The 23175-nt window shown below is 43.4% G+C and overlaps 1 protein-coding gene across 1 annotated transcript in view; it reads left to right on the forward strand.

The window, feature by feature from the left end:
* The first annotated feature begins 3368 nt into the window (after positions 1-3368).
* The window catches only part of LYPD6 (LY6/PLAUR domain containing 6), a 30981-nt gene continuing 11174 nt past the window's right edge, over positions 3369-23175 (forward strand). The window contains exon 1 of the mRNA XM_026852533.1: positions 3369-3438. The gene's annotated coding sequence lies outside the window, so the exon portion shown is untranslated. The remainder of the gene's footprint in view (positions 3439-23175) is intronic.

Consider the following 23175-nt stretch of genomic DNA (forward strand, 5'->3'; position numbering starts at 1 on the left):
GGGAGGTGCCAGCAGGGAGGAAATCTGACCCTTACAGTTTCCACTGGATTTTTTTTTAGGCCAGTACTGACACAAAAACATTTGAAAAGTCATCCTGGTTATATTACAGTAGAAGACTTGTTTGCTGCAAATCGAAAAATTTATTTATGCATCAGTGATCTGCTTGTTTATTTATCTGGCATTTGCCTGTCTGATCTTGAGTCTGATTTCCTCTGACTCTCTGGTATAAAAGGTGAAGTATAAGTTACGATGTAGTTTGGAAACAGAATAAATTATTTTCTCAGTTTTTGCTCGTGAGCAGGGCTGGGATTTTCCATTGGAAACCCAAGTCTGAATCCCTTGATTTGTCCTGGCTTCCCACTACCATTAGAAAATGTATTGATGGGCAAGTATAGAGGTTCAAGGAGTGCTAAAATAATTGCTGTACATCCTTCAAGATGCTATTTAGCCATGTATGAACCGGACCACAGTAATCTATAACCCCCCCCTCCTTTTCCTGGCCCCCACATTGCACATAGTGTTTGTCAAACTGATGTGATGGAATAGGCAGGACAACACACGGGGTCAAGTGGTACGATAGCCGAGCTCGGGCAGCGGTGAGTGCTGCGGGAGAGACTGAAGTGTGGACTGGTGTGTCTGGTGGTTTGGTTCAGTAAAGCTCACAAAAACTTATTTAGTTAAAATGAACTCATTTGCCTTGAAAACAAACTCTTATTTTAATCTTAGGGTGGCTGACGTGGTCCCTGGGTAAAACATGGTGTGTCTCGATGGCTGATGGGTATCTTCCTTTCCTAAGAAGATATTTACTCAGAGTAGCACAAAGGGGGTAAGGTAGAATTGCTGGTACTTCTTCACCACTCTGAATGTTTTTTTGACATTAGACAATACGACAATACCTTCTTGTGATACAATTGGTGAGGACGGACACAAATACAAATATATCCCATGCTTATTCCATCTTTTTTTACAAATAATTTTGGATTCCATGATTTTGTTGGGGAGGACAGGTTACTCTGAACAACAAGACGTCTTGCTTGTTGTTCAGCCTTTTTTCTCTTATAAAGTGACTAATTCTTCATAGTTTTCCTTGTAGTCAAGTATTATAACTGTAGCAGACCTTAGATGCCCTTTTTTCCCCGGTGAATTTACCTGTGCTCTTTGTTGTGCGGTGTGACCTGCTCGGAGAGGAGTGTGGTTCTTAGCCCTCAGTCACCATGTGTTCACAGAAATACTCATCGTTTTCCCTAAGTGCCAGTATCTGGTCTGTTGTGCACAGACGGTACTTTATTGTTTCTGATCCAATTTTTATAAAGCTGCTCTAGAAATTGGGGCTTTCACAGGAGAGGTGTATGTGTGTAGGCAGGACCATATATCATTGTTAACTGAAATACTTTTGTATACCAGATAAAATCAGAGTTTATCACTTGGCACACATTAAAAAAGGGAAAAGTTTGCTATAAATGGCGCTGCCATTTGTACACTGCCCGGCTTTGCGCCTACGTGAGCGCCAGTTCAGACCCTTCTTTAGTGCTGCAGGGCGTGATTGGGTCTGAATCCACAATATTGCTATTTATTTGGCTCACAGCAGTGCCAAGGCAGGGCGCTGAGACTCGGGTCTCTCTCCAAAGGGACGCTGCAGATGCGCACAGCAGGAGCTGCGCCTCGTGCCAGGACTTCCCTTTGCTGCGATGCGCAGAAAATTCTCCATGAAAACCTTAAATACTGGGATGTACTTAGGGTGAGGACATAAAATATCCTGCGTGCTCTTCCATCGGCGTGTATTTCGGAGTAAGCTGTTGCGGGGGCTCACCTTGCTGCCTTGCCTGGCTTTGTATCAACAGCTAAACATGCTGTGTAAACTGCTAAGTGTGATACGAAGGGGTGGGAGGGAGGAGTAGAGCCAATTATAATTAAAAGTTTTACTGTATCCTTTTTCCTTTTATACATTCATATATTATATAAAATTCCTTGCACGTACTATTTAAATTCTGAGGGTTTTATCTGACCTTTCATTCTCTCCCTATACATCTGCCTTGCCTTTAATAGAATTACATAAATTACTGTCATCAAATTCTGCCTGCAATTACTTTGTATCAGTCAACCTACTGCTTTTGTGTGTATCTGCTCTCATCTCATTAGCTGTTGTACAGACGAATTATGACCTGTAGGTAGTTGACTGACGAGCTGTCGGATGATTCCTTTGTATACTGAAGGTATTTGGCTGGCAAAATGTTAATGTAAATATTTCAGCATTAGGCAGGTTACAAAAATTACCGGGGTTTGTATTGAGAAGGGTGTTTCTATACTGAGGGATTTGCTGCGCAAAAGAAGAGTGTGTAAACAGATTAACAGACCAAATTATTGGGGTTTAGAAAATCAGTTTACAGTGCAGTGAATGAAATGATTCGGGGAAACTGGAAGTCACACAAACAGGATATTTTCTTGGTATTTTATATTCAGAAATACTGCATATTCATGACCTTCCCTAATTTTGACCTTATTAGATATGGCTATTAAGTGCCCGAGGGCAATTAAAAAAAAGTTCCTAAAAAAAAAAAAAAAAAGCTTTTCACAGGAACTTGCATCAACTGCTGCTGTGTTAGTGTTGGGGTTTTTTTTAATCCCCCCCCATATAGATGGAAACTTCTGACTCCAGTCCCCATTGTCTTTCACTGTTATCATTTCTTTATTCATGCAGAGATTTTCAGATGAAATAACTTTTCGGCGTGAGTCCACGCTGTTTTCCAGCGCTCGTACTGAAGCACAGTTGGGGTCATTGCAGCTTGTCCTTTTATGCCATGATATTCACGTTGCTGTTATGAAAATCAAAAGGTTTTTTGTCTGGGTGGCGGAGGGAGGGGCCTGACGAGCTCATTTCTGCAGTTTAACCAGCCATAGGATGGGGTTTTTTTTAAAGTAAATAACGCGTCTACAGTTGTGGTTTGGAAGATAAGGTACATGTATGCCATAAAGATACCTTTCAGTCACCTGAAAATAAGGTTGGTAGGAGGGTGAAGGACAATCAAGCCAAAATATTCTTCACTTAAACCACTGGATTTCTGTTTGTCAGCTCCAAGATTGTCATTTGTTTGTCGTTTCGTAGTGATGTGGGTGATTTTTAAAGTAAATGAAGTAGATTCAGTTAGGTTACTTTTCAGATGTTAGTTTTGAATAATTGAGTACAAACTAATTTAGGCAACTGTGTGTATGACCAGTTTCCCAAAATAGCGCTGATGTGAGTGGAGACAATAGCTCTTGTCTCCAGAATAATGGAAGCCCTTGATAAAATGTTAACATCTCTAAGATTTCTCTCTGTGCATCTGTTGCTCAAGTCATACGGTCTCGTGAGCTTCCACCCACCAAAATCCCAAGGAGCAGCAGTTTAATTTCAGCATCCCAAAATAAATTTGAACCTTTTCACCTGGCGGTCTCCTTCCGGTGAGTGCATGTGCTTTATTTAAACGCAATAAGCAGAAACCATGTCTGATTGGGTGGCCACTGATATGTTGTGTGATATGTTTAACCCTTTTTCTCAGGCATGTTGTTAGGGATGAAACGTGTTTAGTTTGGAAATGCTTCCCTGAGTCACGGCGGTGCTCACCTGGTTCGAGTTGATTGGTAAAGTGTGTTTAGGATGATCAGTTTGATAGTTCGGATGTGTGGTTGATTCAGGCTTGATTCATACATGTTGTTTAAATACCCTTCTCGTGATATTTGCTTGAGTGTCGCCTTACAAGTTTTATGGCACTTCTGTAGGTCTAAATACATGAAATAAAACAGATAATTTGTATTTTCATAAACAAGGCAAGCCTTCACATAAAGATGGTTCTGACATGAGCACTAGTGGGTTTTCATGAGCAGATACACAATACCACAGTAACCATATGCTTCAATATTTAATGGCGTTTAAGTTATTTTTACATATTTTATTTTTACCACCTCTATTGAGCTCTTTGGTTTTGTGGATGCTGATGATCAAAAGCATTCTTAGACTTTTTTGGCCATAAATATTTAGCCAAGGGAGTTTGTTTTCCTGGGCTTCTTGTGTTAATATAACAAGAGTCTAAAGCTGAAGCTGTACAGGGCTGGATTTCATTAGAAATCCCTACTGGTTTTAGAGCGCTCTTCCCAGACAAACATTTGGGGCTAAACTGCCGAGGAAGCAGATGCCAGTCTGCAGATATTAAGAGTTAATATCTCTTGAGATGTGTTCATTCTCTTAAGGAGCTTCCAGCCGTCAGTGAGCTCAGAGGGGCTGGCAAGGGCGGTGGCCGGCGCCTTCGGTCGAGGTTTACGGGAACGTCTGTCAGAGACAACTCTAAATGTTGAACTCGGACCCCGAGACATTGCGATAGCAGCTGTGACTTTGGGTAGGTTTCATTCAGCTTCTAAACAAGTTAATTTGGTTTAATAATTGTGGTGCTTCAGAGCATCCGAGGAAGTCAACAAGAAGTAGTTTGGGGGGAGTGAAAACTTTATTCGTTCCCCCAGCACAAGAAAGGATTAAGTGTCCTTGTATTCCTTGTTTTTCCTCCCGTCTCTGCTGAATAAGTGTGTCTGCATGCTTACGCGTGTGTGTGTTCATGTATATATTTATTAAAAAAAAGTATATTTGTTAGTTGGTCTTCAAGAATTGAAAAGATTTTAAAGTTATTTCATCAGCTGTTTGCATGTTTATATATGTGTATGCATGCTTACGTGTGTGTGTGTTTGTGTGTATATATATATAAAAATATATGTATATTTGTTAGTTGGTCTTCAAGGATTGAAGAGATTTAAAGTTATTTTATCAGCATCAGGCAAGCTGTTATGTAAGTGTGAAAGCTTCGTTGCTATTAAGTTGTTTTCAACAAGAGTTTAGCTTGCATATATCAAGCTGTACACTAACATATAATAGAGTACAGAGGGGTTTGGGGGCTTTTAAAGTGTTTTTTAAAAATCATATAATAATTTTTTTTTCTTTTTCACAAATAAAAGAGGTTTTAAACAGTTTCTACCTCAGTATACCTTGGTTCTAGATCTGATATTCAAGTGGCAAAAAGAAAACTTTCTCATTGTTTTTTGTTCTTATGAGTGTTTTTCTGTAGCACTGCTTTATTGAGCAAATTTCAGTGGAGGCAGCCAAGAGCATTGTTAAACCAGTGAATATCTACCTGCTTAACAAGGGTAGAATTTTATGTGCACTAAAACATTTTATCTGGGAATAACATTTGGTGTTAGTTGGTTTGGTGTTCAGACAACAAACCTCTGGTGTTCTGGAACTGACGAAATAAAAAAATCTCTGAGTATGACTCAGTTTGACAGCAAACCAGCCAGTGACGTGCCTTGCTCCAAGTAGACCATGAGCCCCAAGTCTGATGAAGCCTGTTTTCTTACAGCTTTGTGTCTTATGCTGGTTTGTGGTTTGTAATTCATTTTTTTTCCATGATCAGACCATCTAAAAGTTTTATTTCTTCAGTTCTCTACTGTGTTTGGTTGTTGGGGTGATTTTTTTTTTGTTTGGGGGAGTGAGATTTTTTGAATTATGGGGTTTTTTTTGTGTCTAATGATGTAACTAATGCAAGCTGCAGTGTTTCCTTAACTTGAGGCACTTGAAGGACGTTCCCAGTGTGTGTTCACTAATTTCCCAGCCTCTACCTTCATGTCCAGCCTGGCCAAATGCCACCGATGGGTCTGAGCGATGCTTTGGATGGGGGAGGGAGCAGAAAGGCACATCATGAAACACACTGCTGTATGATGGCAGAAAAATCCTCCTTTCCCTTGGAAATCATGCTGAAGACTTGGTCAAGAGAAGGATGAAAAAGAGAGAGAGAAGCAATAGGCTGCATCAGATTGCTTTTTAGCCCATCTCCAGTGAAAGGGTATGGGAGTAGTTGGGTGACTCCATGAGTGCGTTGGCTGGTGGTGGGATTTGAGGTGGGAAATCCTCCCATGTGGAGCTGTGGGGGGTGTTTTCCTCACCTAGAGAGGCTGGTGTTGTTAAAACTTTTTAGCACTCCTAATAATAGAAAAATACTTCTTTCCTAGCTGGCTCTTAAATTCCTTTTAGTGGATTAGTTTGAATCACATCAACTAAGAGCTTGATCATCTGCCAGCTGCTAGAGTTGGGCCAAAGCTTGGTAAATTAATGAGCTCAAGGTGATTAGTACAGGTGTTGGTACTTTGGACCCTGCACCGAATTGTTGCCATGCGAGGTGTGTAGCACTGTACACCCATCACTTTTTTTTCCTCTTTTAATTCTTGTGCTGTCAGGTTGTTTGGCTTGACAGTCAAAGCAAACATGAGGGGCTCTGTCCGTGATGCTATGATGAATGAAATTTATATTGAGGTTCTAAAAAGTAGGATCAACATTATAATGACTGCTTTGTTACAGAGACACTTATTGCTGTGATAATTCTGACTCCGGTTCCAATTCAAGACCGTCGTATGTTTAGTGGGTTGTATCCATTCGCAGGATGTGTTATGGGAAGGGCTTTTCGAGTCTTGCGGTGACACTTCTGTGTTGCTTTTGGGAATGGAAAAAGGTCATTGTACAAATGTGCTGGTACCTCTGTTTTATAGAGCTGTGGAAGCTACACGGAGCTTCTGTGGGCACCAGCACATCTTACTGAGTAACTGTAGGCTGTTATTGAGTCAAGGAGAGAAGCGAGCGGTTGCTGTCACCCAACAGGGCAAGTTCTGGTGATGTCTTTCATGCACACGTTATCTGCAGATTTTTTTTAAAATATAGGAACTTTCAGTAAAACATAGCTTGATTTATAGGCAGGAAAGACTCTTGCATTTCATAAGCTTTAAGACAGCTTCGGATGATGGAAAAATGATGCGCGCTGGATCTCCAAATTCACTCTGGCATTTGTGGTCCGGTGACAGTTTGATGGATTTGGCAGTGGACGCTCGCATTTCTGAGGCTAATCCCAGATCTGCCTGCTAGCTTGGCTCCAGCATCTTCAGGAACAGAGAGCACTTTCAAGGCATTTGGTTGAGTTCTGTCCTGTTCAGTCCTGTGTTTGTTGATGCCAGCCTTTGTCTTCACTCCGTTTTTCTCTCCGATCAGCACCCATACTATATAATTGCTTTTCCAAGATATTTACAATCCTCTGCTTTCTGTGGGTGTCTGAAAACAGTTTACATTTGTTGGATATCATAAGCTTTCTTGAGGGAGGATTATTTTCAAGGTGATTTGTCTTGAAATGATTATATGTGCTTTCAGCAACTGTCAACAGCATCTGGCAGGGCTGGACCACCAGTTAGCAGTCTTAACTAGATCTGTCTGAGCACCGTTCATTTGTTGGATTTTTTTACATTATTCTCAAGTGTTTCAATCAAGACTTTAATATCTGTTCTTTTCAAATCCAAAATACCTGCAGATCTGTGTGGTATTTCTCAGGGCACAGTGTTGCATGACAGTTCCATTAAAATTGGCTCATTGGTGAGGAGTGAGGCTGTAACTGTGGCCTCCAGTGGGGCACTAAGTCTCCTTGTACCTCCAGGAGGTGTAAGTGTCTGTATTTTGTCAGTTGGTTGCCCCATCTCCTGGGATTCAGGTCCATCTTGTCGAATTCATTGAACATGGGATATATCTGGGGTCCAAAGCATGGTTGTGCACGCAGCAGTTCCCTCGTTGCTGCTGGGTGGCCTGGAAGAGCAGCCAGGTGCCACTGAAGAACTAGAAAAGTCATGTCCCATGGACAGACCTTGCAAGACATGAGGCTTGACTGTATAATACACCACTTCCTGACTTTTTTTGGTCCTCTGACACTTAAAATGACACATTAAAGTTGCTTAAAGAAAGCATGACTAGATCTTTGGCCATCGTTTGCTGGTGTTGCTGAGCCCAGCTCAGGGTGTGGGAGATAAACCTACAGAGCCCAGTCCCTCAGGGGTGGCATCCTCCATGGCCAATGCCTGGGGCCACTTGGGCAACAACAGAGTGTTTGTGCAGGTAAAATGCTGGTCAAGTTAAGCAGCCATTGGCCTTGGCATGAGTTGTAACATACCTTTTGCAGATTCTCTCCAAATCTGACCCATTGTCATACTCTTGGTTATAACTCCCGGGTATTTACAGCTATCAGGACTGCTTGGCAGTGACGTTAAATTAAGATCCAGATGATTTCTGGTGATTCAGAACAAATAGCGACTCTTCTGTCTCCTGTTGGGGTTTGAGATTACGTCTTCTACCCCGTGATTCCGTCTGGGGAGTGAGCAGCTGGGCAGGACTGTCCTGTGGTGGGCAGATCTGAGCTGGTGGCTTGCTGCCTGCCGCTGGTTTGAAGTCTCTCCCCGTCTGTCTGCACTGACTTAAATATAGTCACATTATGTAAGAGCCCACATTGTATTTCTGTTCTGTGCCTGTAGAAGCTGATAGTGTGATAAGATGGTAACCGTGCCTTGAGTTGGACATATGTATTCCTATTAACCCTGAGGGTAGCGTTGTAAAAGTGCTCTTTTGTTTCCAGTTTAGCACAGGAAGCTAATTTTGGCTTCATTTAATGTTACTGCTCAAACTGGCAGGGAATCAGAAATTTAGTTACATGACATCATATCTCTGGCACAGCAGCGTGGCTTGGAGCTTCACAGAAACCAACCCCCCTGAGAATAAATCAAAACCTGCAATATCTGTGCAAGTCTGTCATAACACAAGAAGGTTGTATGGTGCATTTTTTAAAATCTCTTCTGCTTTGAGAAGACAGATAAAATTTTCTGAACTGTTGCAGTGACCTGGATACCTGAGCATAAGCAAGCGCAGGGGATGGAGTTACGGGGTTTGTGCTCTGGGGATGGGGACTTGCTCTGTCCCCCGCTGCTGCTGGCGGGGCTGAGAATTCACCAGCGTGGAGCCTCTGCTTTGGCCTGGGTCTGCAGCTTGTTGCAGAATGGTCATCGTGAAGACTGCACGTGTTTCCACTTACGCAAAAAAAAAAAAGATAAATCTACGCTGGCAGATATGAGCAGATGGCGGTTTATCTTGCAAGAGTTGTAGCTACTTTGTTTCTGCTGTAAAGCTGATTTTTAATTTTTTTTTTTTTTTTAGCTGAAAGAATATAAAGCAAAAACTTAAACTGCCATTTACTTTGCTTTCTCAGGTGAATAATTTTCATGGCTACGATGTGCAAAGTTTTAGTGTTTATAGCGTGTGACCCTGGAAGAAACAAATCACTGTTGGAGGGGTGAGACCTTTTCAGCTTTCCTGTTAATTTTATTGCATGAGGGGGAAGCACAGATGTGCACAGAGAATAAATTTAAAAGCAAACTCTACAAACTTTTATCTATTTTTTTTTCTTTATTTAACATTTTTATCCTGAGCAATGCTCTTTTTTTTTTTTTTTTTCCCCTCTGCAGGAGTGTACATAGAGCAATAGGTGTCAGCTTGTTCTCGAGGAGTCAGGTCTGGTGCCCGTCTTCCTTGTAAACAAAGCTGTAGCAGAAAGAGCAGACACCTGATCAGACGTGGAAACCTGTTTTCTAATTAATTCCTGATGCTTCTCACGCTGCTGTATAACTTTATAAGGAGTTCAGAGAGATACTGTTCCCCTGGTTCAGGAGGCTTGGTTACTGCATGCCTTATCCTGCCGCATCTCAGCAGGCCTAGATTTCTTCGGTTACCTGTCTCTTCTCTGCAGAAAGGTATATTTTTAAAAGCACTTGTATTGTGTGGGGTTTTCTATGCTGCAGACAAGGGACCTGGCTGCTGGCGGGTGAGAATGTGATGATTTCTCGGTGCCAGACCTGACAGCACTGCTTTGGCTCCGGTGCTTGGATGAGTGGGGTGTGAGCAAACTATTTTTATTGCGTGTTGATAATTGTGGTGCTCGGAGCTGCGGTTGTACTTAGGACCTTATGTGTAAAGCTGGTGTGGGTGGAGGAAGTGCCGGGTCCAGGTGGGTGCCGCAGCTTCTCTGCGGGAGCAGGGCTGGGCTGGCACCCGCCTTCGCTCAGGCTTTGCAGGAGGATGCTCCTCTCACCCTGCAGAGCCACGGCGGCCCTGTGGAGCTGGTATTTGAGCTCAAGGGAAGGTTTTCTGCTGCCCCAAATGCCATTGCGCTGAGGGCCAGAATACCGGAGGAAAACAGAGCAGATGAAAAGCCTTCTCCTGAGAATTTATCACGTTTTTGGAGTTAGCAAGGCTTTACGCTGAAATAGAGAAGCAAACCCTTCAGAGTTCCACTGAGAGGAGCGTTGAGGGTGTCATCAGTGAGATAACCACCCTTTTTTTAGCTTGTGTACTGCTGCCAGTGATCCCTGCGTGCAAATGCCAGGCTGGAGCAGGAGCTGTGTGTGCACATGAGTGCCCAGGCCGTGAACATCCTTGCACGGCGCAGTCTTGGCCGCCGTTTGCGCCCGTGGCTCTCTCAGACGATGGGCGGGCACGATGCTGGGGCGGAGGGGGGCCACACACTAACTGGGGGTGCTTGGTGGGTGGCCACCCCTTCTTGGCCTTCTCTTGGCCCACTGCACCCATGGGGCGTAGGTCTAGCCCCCGTGTAGAGCGCAGAATCCACAGGAGAAGTTGTCTGTTGACACAACAGTACAGATATATGTATAGATATATCATACAGATATATGTATAGATCTATGCTTCACATAAGCTTAAAGGGAGTTTATTTACTGCACAGGTGCTGGCTGTTGAAAGTGTAGAAACACATGAGAGACTACTCTATTTACATCTCTAGATAAGCAGTATGTCTTTTTTTTTTTTTTTTTTTTAGTCCAGAACTCTTAACCCCACTGATGGTACTTTAGGGAGAATAATTACTGGAAATGGGATCTACCCCTCAAGGAGTTGTGGATAATGAGCTGCTTTTCATAGGAAAAAAAGAAGGAAAAAAATAGGAAAGGGGAGCAGGAGTGGGATGGCTCTTCAAAAATGGTATGAAAAGATTGAAGTTAGTGAAGGGGAAGGTTCTCTAGTCCGTTTGGAGGTGGCAGATGTTGGGGTGAATGGGTAGCCGATGGCAAGCCTCCCTGCCTGGGCACTGTTTCTCCTTGTTCCTGTGGCCCCTGCCCGGGTTATAAGATAATCATTGCCACCAGCAGTGACAGGCTAGCACGTGCTAATGCCAGGCCTTCATTTTTGAGTGTCATCAGAGTTGACTTTGTCATGAGTTGGGTGGGAATGGTCAGTGCCTGGAGCTTGTGGAAGGGTCCCCAGTGCTGTCATTTTCCCTGCAGTGCTGCTGAAGCTGGGGGCTCTTCCCTGGGCATAATAGATTGCCATTATACCGGCAGTTTCATCAGATAATTTGGTATTTATAATTGCTGGTTTGCTCCATAATATAGTCTCTTTTTTTTTTTATAGTTATTTTTTTAATGTCTGTCTTGCATTGGTAGTTTGAGATATTTACAGCTAGTGCATGTTTTACTTAAAAAAAAAAAGAAGTGCCATTTTTCTTTAGTTAGAACCCAACATGGATTTAAGCCCATAGATGGTTTTACAGCCAGTGACTGGTGTCATAATCAGACATTATGAAAATTAAATCAGTCTTTCAGTCCCAAAATGTGTGTCTCTCGGTGAGTATGGTGGGGATGACGATAGATGTTGTTGAATAATCTGTCTTTTATCTGTGATATTCTGGGAAACGCCATCATTCCCTGTAAGAATCTTGGCCTGATTTAATTTTCTTATGAGGTCTCAGCTGCATATAAAAGAGAAGTTAACTGAAATAGTACCACACAAAGCAATTTGGAATTCCTCTCATCAGACATGTTCTCATCTATCCTTTGGACCAGTAAAATTTTTTTTTTTCATTTTCAGCCCATTTGATACTTAGCCTTTCTGTTGGCTTTAGGGAGTAAACTTTTTTTTTTTTTTTCAGCTTTTCAATAATCTGTAACATCTTTCAGATAAGAAGCTCTTACTAGAGCTTGGTTTATTGTCTGGGTGGTTGTGGTTTGGTGTTTTTTTTTTTTTCCTTTCTTTTCAAATAATGGTGTGGGCCACATTTGCTGGCCTGGTTGTGCTGTCAGCTCCGTATCTGGCACAGCAGTAGTGGCTGTGCTGAGCCATGGGCAATGCTTCGTTAACGCAAAGGAGTCTTCAGCCTTTTGGAGGTGGTTTCTCAGTGCTCAGGGAGGTATTTGCTGGGAGAGGAGTATAAAATATAATGATCTTGGCCTAGTGCTTAAATTGGAAAGCAAAACTGTGCAAAGTTTCAGTTCAAATGTTTTAAAGAAAATGGTTTTATTTCCTCTTAAAGTAGCCCTCTAATTGTTGTGGTAAAAATACAGCAGTGTTGTGGCTATGATTGTGGAGTGTCTTTTGTAGAAGCCTGTTTTCTCCCAAGGCTGGAGGAAGAGATGTCCTCTCAGGCTCATTATTTATAGCGGTATCTGCTTACTGTTAGCATTGGAAGTAATTGTCAGAAAAGAAATTGTCAGTTTTAGAGAAATTAGCAGATGAAGAGCAGTGTATTTTAAAGTCAGACCAACATTTCACTGATCAGACGTGGATCCCTCAACGAGTTGGGGGTAGCACTCGTTGTGGAGATCAGGTCTAATGAAAACCAGTAAATCATGGTTTTCCAGCAGTGAAAATGTCAGCAGTGACATATTGAAAGCTATATATTGTGGCCTGTGGAATGCCAGATGATTCATGTGTGAAAACTAAGCAACTGGTTAAGTTGGGGGGGGGGAACACGACACATTTTGAAAACTGCATCTGCTTTTAGCATGTTCTGTATGTGAGCGTTTAAGGCAGATGAGTTGAAGCATGATTTTGAGGTATTCTTCAGCTATGCTGGAGATAACATCTCAGCTGGCAGACACTGGAATTACTGATGATACTCCATAAACACTCTGTACCTTGGGAAAGTGGACTTTCTAATGCCAAGATGATGAGGCATTTGGATCTAGCAACAGGCACAGCAGATGAAGAGATAAACAGGGGAACAGAGGAGTCTGCAGTGAAGCTCGATCTCTGGGAGGTGAGAGGTTTGATGGAGCAGGAGGAGGTCTGCCTGAACTCCCAGTTACTGTTATCAAATACATTAAACAATGTCATCTATAGTATTTTCCATCCTGTGAACTAATGATATTAAAGCATCCCAGTTGAATCAAGTGGACGGTGGCAGAGATGACAGTGCATGGAAAGGTGGTGGGTGGAAGGTGTTAACAATGGTGTTAGAGCAAGCGCACGAGATCTCAGGCTGGGGGGCTGCTACAGCTGAAGATAAAGTGGGGATGAGGATGTCAGAACCCGGAGCATCCCCAGGCTAGGCCCATCAGAACCTCAAGACCAAAGGGGTGACAACTCCTACCATTGCAGAGATGTTCCAGGATGGAGGGAGAAATTATTTTTTGAACTTTAAAGCTTAACTAATACCAAGTAGGGGTTATTTTTTAATTTGTGTGCCGCAGATGGGTAAAGTTGCCCAGCAATACCTACTGTCCCCGTGTGACCAGCTGCAAAATGATCTGTGGAGGCATTTACCCCAGTGAAGCAAGTCCAGCAAGACCTGTACCTGTTCGTACAGGTGGGGCCAGGGGCAGGAGAGCAGGCCCACTAGCTTCTGCGTTTGCCTCATTTTCCTGGGGAGTGAAATGTACAGAGACATGGTAAAAGTGTTCAACAGATGTGGTTTTTCTCTCCACTGGACAATCCCATCTCTTCCTTTTCTCTGCTGATCTCGGGAGGTGTCCACCCCAGTGTCCTGGCTCCCAGGCTCTGGCTTTACTGTGCTTCACTCTCCTGATTTTTAGTTTGCTCTGGTTTTATTACCAGAACCAGGGTTTCCCTGGGTGGTGGTCCCATGACTCTCAGGATCGAGCCCGCAGAGTCTCCCTGTAAGGTTCTCGGTGCTCTTCCCTTTCCTCTCAGCCCTTTTTTAGGTAGCATTATTCATGTATCCATTATTTCTGCCATGAGACAAAAGTAAAGTATATATATATTTTTTTTAATTTGGGGAAAATATCAGCCAGGCACCATAGTTTTAGGGCGATTCACTTTTTCTATCCTTGTGCACTGTTGTAGTTTGAAGCTAGCCATGAATTAACACAGTAAATAATCAGCAAGCTCCAGGTAATTATTTGGGTGTGTGTGTGTGTGTGTGTGTGTGTGTGTGTGTGTGTTAAAGTAACAATTGGAAGAAAAATAATCAAAACAACAGCAAAAAGAACAACAACAACAAAAAAATTATCCTTTTCTGACATTGCCTACAAATGAGCAGGTCTGGTTTTGTGAGAAATCCAGAAGGATGAGAGCTTGGTTTGGTGCTTGCAGTGACTGGGGCAGCAGTATCTTGATTTACTGTTATTAAAAAAAAAGAAGAACGAGTGTAAATATACGCCTTAGCTTTGTGACGTGTTAGCAGACAAGTAATGATCACGGGAGTGTTTTTCTGTTTAACAACAGTATTAACAACAGTATTTTTGATGAGAATATTGCGTTATGCCCATATCTCCATCTCAGAAACCCGCTCAAACCCATTGGTCACCATGCTGGAAGCTTGAAACGCTCACAGGAGTGATGGCTAAAATGAGGATTGCAATTTATAGCTTCCCATCATGGTGGACATGATCATTTTCTTTTAATTGTTGTTTTTTTTTTTCCCCCAACAAGTTAGAAAAATAAAGGAATTACATGGCTTTTTCTGGGAGGACAAGTGCCATATAATTAATCGGCCATTCAATTCAAGTGACACTTGGAAGTCTTACGAAGCAAAGAGGGGGGGTTGTTTGTTTTGGCTTATGCTGGGTTTTGTTTTTCTGGAAAAGCCATTGAAAATCTGAATAAATTGACGGTAGTGTTTGTTTACTCCACGGATTAACTAGACAACTGAAAGAACACTAATCAGTCAGTTCTAATCTGGGTTTCTTTTACATGACTTCACTGATATGTAGCTTTTCTAATGTTTGTACCAAATGTACTAAAATCAGAGGGATGGTAGTGGAATAACTATGAGTAAAGCTTTATGAGAAAAGTATTTGAATCTCAGTATCACATCACAGAAAATAGGAAATCAGACTAATTTTGCTCTTTTAATACAACTAATTATGGAAATCTCTGCAAAGAGGGATTTCCTACAAAGTCTGTTCTAGTCTTTGTGGAGCAAAGAGTGGCTATGCAAATAATAAAATAGAGCAAGAGAAAGGTCTTATTTATTTTGATGCACAAACCAGGCTTTGGACGCCACCTCTGACCCAGCTACATGTGGACACACATAAACATGAGCTACTTTTTGTTTCTACTGAGAGGAAAAACGACAGCGAGATACTTATCGAAAGGATCGTTGTGCGAGGCTCGGGTCGTTGGGCATTAAATTTTGTGTAGGTGCTGAAACGGCCAAGCCATTCCCGATTGCTTCCGTGGGGGTTAGCTGGCAACATCACGGTGTCTTCTGCAGCCCAGTTTGAGACGTGCTCTTTGGAATTGAGCAAAAGCAGCCGTGTTGTCCTCGTACGCGTCCCCCTCCCTTTGTGGCTTACCAGTATTTTTGATATCGGGAAATAAAAAGTAGCATGAACTCTGAGTGAACTGCCAGGGGAACGGAGCCCTTCTGCAGCCTAATCTGTGCAGGCCCGCGGCTGAAGCAATACCACCTGGTGTTCATTAACTACTACATAAATATGTTAAATTGTTTGGGGAAAAACCATGGTGCTACAGCGTGAACGGGCAAAGCAAGGGAGTTCATTAATATTTCCCCCGTCACGAGGAATAGTAACGTCCCAATCTGGTTTATGTTGATTTTGGTGACAAAACTTTCTTCAGTTGGGGAAAAGCTCAAGTTTTGAATTAATTCATCATCATAAAAATCTCATTTTCACAATATCGTGTTTTCAGGGCTGATCTCTGAACTTCTGCAAAGCTGGCTTTGGGTCGATGCCGAGCAGTCTGCGACTCGGTGCTTAATCTAGCATGTCAAATGTGTGGGGTGATGTCCGAGAAGAACTGTCACAAATCGCTCTGGAGAGCTGAGGGGGAAGGCATCAGCAGAGCGAGGACACAATGGTGCAGATTGATGTATGGTTTTATTAAAGCACAGTTTGTTGCATGACGGACAAGCGTTTTGGCTTACGCTTTAACGTCTTCTGCGGCGTTTCATACAAGAAGTTTCTTGTTGTCGATACTTTTGGTGCAAAATTGCTGAACCTAACCTTGCAGGAAAGTGGATGGAAAAAAAAAAGTATTTTCATTTGAAGATGCCCTTTTCACCGATTAGATTTTGAAATGTCACAAAGCTGTTTTTTTTTAATTTGGCCCAAGCGTGCTTGGTTAATTGGGTAGAACACATTTTCGTAATCAGAAGGGTTTGGGGCTTTGGCTCTCTGCTTTGGTCTCTCCCCAATTATTCTGTGTAACAGTCTCCTTTCACAGTCAGAGCCATAATCATTCGAAAATGACAGGTTTGTTTAGAGACCTATTTTCCACAAAATCCTACCAAACGCTTTTTTTGTAAATTTTTACAACTTGTTGCTGTAGCACAAATAAACTGTGCTGTGAGTTTACCCAGGACTGACCTTAGGCTGAGCAGTCGTTCCTTTGATCCTTTAGAAATACTGAATTTGTGCTGATGATCTTCCTGGACTCTAGACTGTCTCAATTTTCTAGACTTTATAAAAATGTAACCTTAAAAGCTCAGCGGAATGATCTCATTCTTTTAAAACTGCCGTGTATATATATCTGCTAGCCTGGTACGCACAGTAGGAAAATATTTTACTGAAGAGTTTCATGTCTTGGTTGTAGATTAGATCATTTACCCGCTGTCTCTTCATAAGCGTGCAATACGTTCTCTTGTTTTGTTTGGTTCCCTTGTCTTTTTGGCATCTCTTACTCTTTGGCTACGTTTTATTTGGTAACATGCTGCAATATTTTTCCCTTTTCCCTAGCAGATGCATTGCACAGTTGTATTGTCAGTGCTCCCCTGTGTTTTAACTGGAATATTCTTGCTTAGTGGGTTAAATGTAAGTAGGAAAGATGATCCAGGATGATCCCAATTGTTGTTGCCGTACAGAGCCTCACCCAAATTCAACTAACTGCATAAGCCCAGGACCTCATTTTCCTTTCCCCTGGGAGAGCACCACCACCCTGCCCACCGCCAGTGCCGTTTCATGGTGTGGCCACCAACCCTGGACCAGCAGTCGCAGCCTCCCAGCCCCAAAACACCCTTCTTCTGGCACCCCAGGGCTGGCTGCGCAGAGCCTAGCACCTCCTTCCTCTACAAAACTTTCACCAGGAGCAGAAAGGAGCTGTATGGAACACGTGATCCACACCAATAGCATCCCCACCTTGAAGAGAGAAGCCCTTTCTATTGCCCCATTGAACTTAAATGTTTATTTAGGAAATAATTTAAAAAAAAACAAACCTTCCCCTTTGCAGAGGGGCCTGGCCACTGGAACCCAATGACTGGGTTTTTTTGCTCCTTATTAGCAGGAAAACCCCAGGATTTCTGTGCTTACACGTGGTTTCCTTATCCTCTGTCTGCATGGAGCCGGGCTGTCCGGGGGCCCCTATGCATCGAGGTCAGCCCATCTGCCGTGGGACACGGGAGGGATGAGTGCCAGCTTCTGAACTTCCCAAACTGAGCTGAGTCCTGATCTTCCACATGCCGTTGAGCTCAGGGCTCGCTGCCCCTGCTGTCTCCTTTGCACACCATGCAAAAACCTGGGGGAAAGGTCGTGAAATGATTTATCAGATCACCTGTGTCCATCTTCCTGCTAATTCAGAAGTGTTCATAGTCACAGTCTTGAATATTAGGTTTAATCAAAAAAAAAAAAAGTCGAGGCCCTGTGCCACTGTGTGTTATATGTGCTGGAGTGAAATGGGAATGAATTATGTCTGAATATCTCTCCTTCTTGGTTTGACAGTTAATTTGCATAAATTGTCTCATATGAACATCATGGCCTGCCTGATTTTTAAGCTAAATTTTCTCTGTCATTTAGGCCAAATACTAAGCATTTGAAATACTCAAGTGAAATAAATCTGTTTCATCTCTCTTCTGTGCTTATCTGAAGCTGAACTATCCCCTGGGGATGCGTGAATAGAAGTGATATTTTACTACAACTCATTAAAAGATGTTATTAAAAGTTTAGCTTTTGCTAGTTGGGCTGAAAATATAAATAATACAAGTTGAAAATCGAAGCAATGTGGGACTTCTAAAATAATCTTGAAATCCCATCTTGTTGAAGATTAAATTGCATCCGAGGGAAGACGGCGTGAGAGGAAACATATTGTCCCCTGCTTCACTTCCTCAGGACGAGGGCTTTTAGCTCAATGAACTACAGGCTTTGTAATTAGCAGCAAAGCGATTAGGTCATCCACATTTCGGAGAGTAATTTGTGCACTAATTGTGTTTGATTGTTTAATTACTCTTATTTACTGTAATTGAGGAGAGGTAGTGAACCCCTTTGCAAGAGCTCCTACAGGTTCCTTAGATAGAAGTTGCATGTGCTTTGCTACATCCCGTATTATCAGGAGTGTAACGTATATTTAACCATTCCCAGGGCCAAACTGCAAAGAAAATTATCTCAATGGCAAGTGGAAGGAAGCTGGATTTGAAGGTGATTCAAATTAATTTCAATTTTTGATCAAAAATTGCAATGTGTGTGGTAGGAAATAAAAGGCGGGAAATAAACAGAATAGACAAAAAAAAAAAAAGTTAATATTTCATCAAGATAGAGATGGAGGGAGAAAATTGCAATTAGAGCTGGCAGAGTTGCAAATAGTCTCTGGAATTGCTGTCTGGCATCCTGCGCAGCTGGTAGATGGGAAAACTTGCACTGCAATTTGGATTTGTCCTTGGACAGCGATAACATTGCACAGATTTGGGGTTGAGTTTTTGAAGCTACAGAGAGATGCCCATGAATACACATAGCGTAGGTTCAGTAGTGCAAGCTCCAGTCTTGTAGCTTGACGTGAACTGGCAGAAAGGCAGGTGGGAAATGTAAAGAGCAGTGAATTAATTCTTAACGTTAGTTGGGAAAGTCACATTGGTGATGTGCGGAAGGAAGAATTAGTGAGGTAGATTTTGCATCCAGGAACAGATCTTCCAGGGTTGTCACACTGGTTGTAGCTCCTTTGGCTTCATTTATCGTGTCGCTGATGAATCATTATCATCACTTAGTCGAAGGTTGGTCCAGCTGACCTCGCACACTGGAACTCGCAAGAGCAAATTACTCATGCTCTGGTTTCAGCTGTTTCTCACAGATGACGCTTTGGCATGCCAGGCTTGATGCTTTAGGGCTGAAACGTCTGAAAGGGAACTTTGCTTTACTTTCACAATTTTATTTATCTGGAGGAAATGTTGCTTTAGGTGCTCTGAGATGGACGCTCTTCCCAGTGAAAAGATAGCAAATGTCTTCAAGGTGAAATGAGGTAGTAACCTATAAAACTTGGAGATGTAGGAGGAAGGTGGAGCTGAGATGTCAGCAGAAGCATCAACCTCCTGTGAGACTGGACAAGCTCTGTCTGCATCAGGGAGAGCAGAGCAACGCTTCATCTCCCACAGGAGGGATGTGGAGGGGCACTGCGTGCCGTGGCATGTTGCTCACACGAGGAGGAGAACCACAGAAATGTCCACAAACCAAGAATTCCTTCATGCCTGGCTTTGGCTAAAGGGTTATATAGGAAGATTGGGTGTTTTGTGCTTCCCCCCCACCCCGCCCCTCCTGAAAGCAGCATTTCCAGGTCCCTCTGGATGGCCCATCCCTTCCCTTTAGTGTATCAACCACACCACCCAGCTCGGTGTCATCCAGAAGCTTGCTGAGGGTGCCTCGATCCTCCAAGGATGTCTCCTTGTACCTGGCAGCAACCCAGCTGGTGGCCTTCAGTCAAGGCCAACTAGCAGATTTCTCCTGGGCTTGCGAGAGGGGCAGGAGGGACAAATATGTCCCCACAAATAACCGTCACCTCCAACAACGTGTCTCCTGCAGAACCGGAGCTCTGACGTTCAGCAGCACCTCTGCTGGAGGGCTCCTCAGCCCTTCCCTGGAGGATGGGGACCTTCCATTGTCCCCGGCGCTGGTGACAGCGAGGACGACATGTCGCCGCCCTAATGCGACCTGACAAATGGGCGATTGGGCTGCTGCTTAGGGAATTTAATGGTTAATTTTCATAGCGCCGTGTCAGGGCAAAGGGCAGGAAGAAGTAATCCTGCTGCAGAGCAGGGATGGGGATGCCTTTCTGTCTGAAAGGTGCTGGTGAAGCTAGAAAGATTGAGTTAACTAGAATTTCTGTGTCAGCGCCCAAGACCTTTTATAAACAGACTGTATGATCTAAATACCGTGTGACTATTTCCCCCAACTGCAATCCAGTATCAAACTCAGAGTGGGCCATGCCATCTTCTATTAGTGCATTCTGCAGGCGTCCTACTATGCATGAGAGGCTACTACATCTGGAAAGGGGACGAGTTAATTCAGAGGGAAAAAATGCGTGCCCATATGCCGGAGGACAAGTCTGCTCTGCGAGCAGAGGTTTAGCACTGCAGTAGCCAATACGTCAGCAATAACTGTTGGAAAAAATGTTTTTGTACGATGTTTGGTGGGTTTGGGTGAGAACTGTGAGCTGGGAGGGGTCGTGACCAAAAGAAAAAGCCTTCATGCCCTTGATGAAGCTTCTTAGGGTTTATAGGCTTCATGAAGGGAAACCATCTTTGCAGGAAAATAGTTTGGATGATTTGGGGAAAAAAATTGTGTGAGGACAGGCTGAGAGAGTTGGGGGGTTCAGCTGGAGTAGAGAAGGCTCCGGGGAGACCTTAGAGGGCTGAAAGGGGCTGCAGCAAAGGGGGGGGACTCGTCATCGGGGGGGTAGAGATAGGACAAGGGGCAACGGGGTTAAGAGGGGAGATTTAGGTTAAGTCTAAGGCAGAAATTCTGCCCTGTGAGGGGGGTGAGGCCCTGGCACAGGCTGCCCAGAGAAGCTGTGGCTGCCCCCTCCCTGGAAGGGCTCAAGGCCAGGTTGGACGGGGCTTTGGGCAACCTGGGCTAGTGGAAGGTGGCCCTGCCCGGGGCAGGGGAGTCAGAACTAGATGAGCTTTAAGGTCTTTTCCAACCCAAACCATTCTGTGATTCTATTACCTTAAACATCCCCAAACATTTTTCTCAATTGGATATAGTATATTCATACACGTAGTATATTTGTACATTTTGTCCCCGGTGTAAGACAGGATTATACATACCCACACCGTACATACTCAAAATATTTGTGAAATATTGAGCATTCAGGTGTCTGAATATATTTTTATACCGCCAGTGTGTGTATGAAATGACCAGGCAGAACACGCCGGCTGCGAAGAGCAGTGACTCTAACAGTGGCAGGGGTTTTGTTCAATAATAAGTGTTTTCTACTCCAGTAACTGCTGTAGTTGAAAGCAGTGGCCAGGCTGGCCTTGCTGTCTGCTCAGGATTGTTCTGTAACACAGAGGGAGGGTTTTAATTTTAATTCCTTGCCTATAAATAAATCTGTTTCCAACATATAAAACAGAGGTGGGGAAGTGAATTCTATATATTCATTTGTAGCTCTTGCAACTCATGGGAAGTGGTGTGGGTAATTAAGCTACTTGGTAATTACAAGAGGCATGATGTGAGTATTTTTAGCGTGCAGCTGGAGGATTTCAGGCAGGACTAACAGCCACTTGTCTTGTGAATCTGATGACTAGGCAAGTACTACCAGCTACGCACAGACATTTGGAGCTGGGCTGAATAAGCGCTCGGTCCCATAAAAGGGAGCGTGTAGGATAGAGGGAAAACGTGTCTTCAACTGGAAGACTTTGATCAGGACAGTAAATACAAAAGCTTTTTTGTGATTGTGATAAGAAAACCCAGCAAGTTCTGTTCTTATTATACTTGGGAGGAATTCTTGCTGTTATCTTAATCTTGCTGTGTTTTAACTTAAAATATTGCTATTTGTCCTTTATGTTGGTAACAGAAGTTAATCATAGGTTGCTGCTGAGAGTTAGTGCTGAGCTCCCCTCTTTGGGATGGGGGAATCCAAATTTTTTTGTACTGTTACACAGGATTGCTGCTGAGACCACGTGAACCCACAGTTTCACTGCAAACTGATTTCTTGAAATAAATAACGGGGCTTGTAAAATCTGCCTTCTTTTGTTCAGGATAAACAAAAATCCCTCTCTCTTCCAAACCTTCATTATCTTAACAGTACGAATATTGAGCAACTTTCCACAGGTGAAAACCTGTGAGTGGCTCTGGTCAGGCGGAGAGCAGAGAGGCTGATGCATGTGGGGTGATGGACCACTCTCCTCCTGCCTAGGAGAGGAGCTCAGGCACACCAACATGTCTTGTTTGCTCGTGCTGAACATCACCTGCGACTCGTGTTACATACACAGGTGTGCCCTGAAACCAAACTCACCGGGAGTGGAGTGTGTCTACACGGTGCTGTTGCTTGTGCAGCTGATGGCTCCGGCTGGCCTCGGCTCGGGACCATCAGTGCCGACATTTGGCCAGCTCAGCTCTGGGTTGGTGTGTAGGTATTAGGAAGGTTCCTAGATATTAGGAAGAATTTCTTTACAGAACGGGTTGTTAGATGTTGGAATGGGCTGCCCAGGGAGGTGGTGGAGTCCCCATCCCTGGAGGGGTTCAAGAGTCGGGTTGACATAGCACTTAGGGATCTGGTGGAGTTGGGAACTGTCAGTGTTAGGTCAACGGTTGGACTGGATGATCTTCAAGGTCTTTTCCAACCTAGATGATTCTGTGATTCTGTGTTTAGCCGTGAGGAACTCCTGAATCCACGCGTGTAGCTGGCTCCCTCACCGGGGTGGCCTCCAGCTGGCTTTGCTGGAGGCTCTTCCTCCAGACCCCACAGAGAGCCGCTGGTCCCATTTCTTTCATCTTTCACGTGGCTGGGAGAGGTTTGTTTTATTTCCTTTCTGCTTCTAATCAGGATTTTGTTTTCCCCCTGGCTGTTACACATCTGTGGAGTAAACCCAATGGAAACTGGCATTTCCCCCTTTGTAACGTTAAAACAACAAAGTTTAATGCACCATGCAACATGTTATCTATTTGCCTCACTATTTTTAGGGATTTCATGCTGTTTTAATAAAAAGCCTGTTTTCAGGTAAGAGCCAAGCATAATGACAGCCCCCGTGATGGCCGTTGTGCTGCTGGTCCTGCATGGGCTCGACTACAAGACAAACATTTGCACCCAGAGGTGGAAGGTTGCATCTTCACCCTTGGAACATTTTTTTCCTGGGGAAAAAAAATAAAAAAAAAATAAAATAAAAAAAAAAA

Source organism: Athene cunicularia (assembly GCF_003259725.1).
Source record: "Athene cunicularia isolate RWA chromosome 7 unlocalized genomic scaffold, athCun1 chr7_part1, whole genome shotgun sequence".
In the NCBI taxonomy this organism is placed as follows: Eukaryota; Metazoa; Chordata; class Aves; order Strigiformes; family Strigidae; genus Athene; species Athene cunicularia.